This window comes from Austrofundulus limnaeus, unplaced genomic scaffold (assembly GCF_001266775.1).
Source record: "Austrofundulus limnaeus strain Quisiro unplaced genomic scaffold, Austrofundulus_limnaeus-1.0 Scaffold66, whole genome shotgun sequence".
NCBI classification, from domain to species: domain Eukaryota; kingdom Metazoa; phylum Chordata; class Actinopteri; order Cyprinodontiformes; family Rivulidae; genus Austrofundulus; species Austrofundulus limnaeus.
In genome coordinates this window covers 187,623-191,514 of record NW_013952468.1, presented here as the reverse complement: position 1 = coordinate 191,514, position 3,892 = coordinate 187,623, and the positions used below count along the sequence as shown (strand labels likewise).

At 36.3% G+C, this 3,892-nt stretch overlaps 1 protein-coding gene across 1 annotated transcript in view; it reads right to left on the bottom strand.

Moving 5' to 3' along the window:
• Window positions 1–3,059: 3,059 nt before the first annotated feature.
• armh3 (armadillo like helical domain containing 3) overlaps window positions 3,060–3,892 on the bottom strand; it is a gene marked incomplete in the record, with an annotated part of 17,056 nt that continues 16,223 nt past the window's right edge. The window contains 1 exon segment of the mRNA XM_014010174.1: window positions 3,060–3,892.

Here is a 3,892-nt window from a genome sequence, read left to right as displayed (position 1 = left end):
GGAGGATAAAGACAGGCAGGGATTATTCCAGCCTCTGTCAGGACACTGATGGAGAAGAGAGAAATAATCTACGGGGGAAAGAAAAAGACAAAAGCAGGCAGAGAGAGGAGACTGAAGCACCTCTCTGAAGGCATACAGAGAGGTGTTTGAATATAAAATGAGCCTCAGGACTATTAAACCCCGCAGAATTGATGGTGTTTATCTCCCAGAGGGGGTTAAAGAGGAGTTTAGCACCGCTGCAGGCCGGAAACTAACATAATAAGACAGATTAAACGATTCCGACGGCACTAGTGTAGTTCTGGAGAAAAGTCTTTACAAAGAGGCAGCTTGAGTTGAGTTTTCATGTTGCAGGATGATAAATAAAAATAATAATAAAAAAAGTGAAGTGAGAGGGAGGGCCTGCTCAACAATCAGACCCTGAAATGAATATTTGATGAGAAGGCTGATGTGTTGTAACGAAGCGTGATGAATGACGCAGCAGCATTAAAGTGCAGCCGCAGTAAAAGTCACTCAGGACACCAACTGGATCTGTAGATATACTGTACGCTGCTTTATTATAACCAAGAAGTCAAATAAAATGGATGGAGGGATGATAAAACCATGTGGTCTGCTGAGGTCCAGGAGAGGCTCAGGACTGGCTCTTATGTCGACTAAGCTGAATGTGCAGGTCTTTGGACATGGAAGACTTTGTTGTTGCTTTTGCTAAACTCTGCAGCAGCAGATTCAGATGTTTTGCACACGATGACTGCAGTGAAAAAGTTCATATGTTTTAGTTAATATGTTCTTATATTATGCACTTTTAAAGTTAATGTGCTGCACTTTATTTATTGATGTGTAAAGTGTTTGCATTTGAAAATGTTTGCTTACTAAAATTATTTTAGTTTACATAAAGTGTTGGTAAAATTAAACACTAAATATGTCTATGTTGTGRTTTCTGACTTTGAGCGGGTGGCCATTCAGGTTGGGGCCCACCAGGTCTGTTTTTTCCCAGGGCCCCCAAAGGGCCTTGAAACGGCCCTGGATGTACCTAATTTTCTCCATCCTTCTCCAAGGAGAACTTCAGCTCATTCAGCTCTGCCACTTCCTGTTCTGTCTCCTGTCTTTTGTCCATGTCTCTGTCTTCAAACCATCAAACATGTCTGGTTTGTTGTCCCTTTGTCACAGATCACTCCTGAAACTCATGAGTTTCAGCACTGAACGGTTCCTCTCCAGCCTGGGACCACTGGTGTTTGTTTTTTTTTTAATCACTGCTCCTTTCTGCTGTTTTTATTTATTCCAGCAATAATCAAAATCAGTCATCGTTCAGCAACGATCTCAGCTGATTAATTATCCATAAAACTTGTCTTACTTCCTGATTTTCAGTGAGCAAGATGTTTATTTATGAAATTACTTTTACCTCAGTTTCAACTTATTGCCTCCATCTTGGTTTCCTGGTYCCTGACCTCTGCTGATAATTTCCCTGCATTCAGAGAACTTCTAACGTACACACACGGACAGTAATTGGTCAAATGTTTTAAGACTTTTTGGTTAATTAAGCTCACAACATGAAGGGAAAATCGAGAAAATGAAGACAGCAGGAAGGCAGCCGAAAACTAACAAAATATAGAAATTTTATTTTTATAAACAACCTGTGACAACCCGCTGTTTGCTATCAGCTGGCTGCACTGTTTTCCTCTCTCCCTCGGCCCCTCCCGTCCTGATGCACTCTTAGACACGCCCTGTAATNTTGGAAAACACAGGACTGAAAAAAAGAAGAACATGTAAATAATTATTGTCTTGTTTATTGAATATTTTTTGTGTGTATATATATATATAAAAGAAAAAAAAACAAAAAACAAAAAAAAAACAACATATGTATTTTTTGTCATTCATTTTAAGGGTCTACACCATGAAGTGTATGGTCCTGATGTGTCAGGTTTCCTAGAATGCAAGGTTAAACTAATATCCTACTTGTCAGGAGGGATACCTGGCTGGCACCCCTTTTATATATAAAAAACAAACAAACAAACAAACAAACAAATTAAAACCTTGTAAACCGTCACAAACCTACTAGAGATTTTAAATAATTTGAATCTTGTTTCATTCGCCAATTATTTTTTGTTTTGGATAAAGAAAACCACACTGTGTAAAAAAAAAAGGTAATAATACTGTAATATACAAAAAACTAAAACATTTCTAAATACGCTCAACGTGTCATAGGACCCCACGTCAAAAATCTTAACTGTCCCTTTAAGTTCAGACCCCTGAACTCTGCCAGAACTTCAGAAACATGAGAAATATTTTAGAAACATTTTAGAGGTTTAATTTGTAAAATGTTTTATTTATTTGGTTCTACATAATTAATGTTTGGCTCTTTTTGTTCTCCGTACTTTTTGCTCCCCATTTTTCTTCTCTCCTGTTTAACATTAGCTTTCTGTATTTGTGCACTTTAATTTGTTTTCCTTATAAAAATAATTAAAAACACAATTTATTTATTTTGCTTCAATAAAACCAGTAGTAGTACTTGAAGTTTGTATTTGTACATGAAGCTATTAGATTAACATTAAAAGCTGGTCCATATTTTACTTTATTACCAAAATCTCAGAGGTACGGAAGACAATTCGGGCCATGGTGCAAAAAAAATTTTTTTCCCGTAACTCTAAGAAACAAGTCAAAATTTTGACCTTAATTTCAAAAATCTTAGAAAACGTCTGTACATAATGCAACGTGCTATATAAACCCCTCCCCCCCCAATTTTTTTGCTGTTAATTTCAGCTCAAAATAAACAATTTTCCCATGTTTTATGGAAAAAAACTGTTTTCTCACTGCTTTTAGGTGGTTTCTTTCATCAAAACACTTATTGAATAAATGCAAATCGCCTACCACCTCTCAGAACTTTTGATATTCTTATGAAGAAGTCATCTGGCTGGGCCAGCCACCTTAAATTAATATTGTTGTCCAATCATTGATTACCTTCAGTAAAATTTGTCCGATGGCTCATCATCTCCCTTTTCCCTTCTGACAACGGGTGATAAACAGAAACTTTTCTTAATGTTGTGTGACTAAACAAGAAACAAGAATAGGAAAAACAAACCTTTAATTAAAATGAAACAAATACAGGAGTTAGAGATGACGATGCTCCTACACCTAAAGAAATTGCATATCTTAAATCTGCTTTAATCTAAAAATAACTCAATTAACTCAACAGTTTAAATGAGGAAGATGAATCAAGAGTTTAAAAAGTTGAACCAATGTTTTTTTAACTACACCACCACAGTTTGTGCCAAAAACATGTCTGTAATTATATACAGTAGTTTCCCCTCTTATCCTTAAATCTTAGTTTATTTTGTTAAAAGAAAAAAAAACTTGAACATTAAGGACTTATAATTCAGCATCAGAAGGTTTGAAAAAAAAAAAAAAAACAGGTTTTAATCACTTCAAAGCATCATTACAGCCTAAATACTAAAATGTCCTCTACCTCAGCAAACAAACAAACAAACAAAAAAAAACTTGAGGAAAAACAAAAGTTAAATAAAATGAATTCACCAAGCGTTTAGATTTAAAGAGTAAATGCTTTGATTCTAACACAAACTAGCTCAGGATAAACCATAAACAGTGATTAGTTGGACACCAGAAGACTAAAATACTTTGTTCACGTGTCAGTTAACAGTCAGAACTTCTGATTGCCCTTAAGGAAACAGAATTACAAGAACCTCCTTAAACAACAACAAAGGTCCGTTATCATGGTTCTGATTGTTCCTTAAGGTGCGTCCAGACCTCTGCAGGATGAGCGTCCAGGGTGTGTAGATGTCCACATGCACAAAAAGGCAGGTCTTAAATGGGGTGAAGGTCCTCTCTCTCTGTGTGTGTGTGTGTGTGTGTGTGTGTGTGTGTGTGTGTGTGTGTGTGTGTG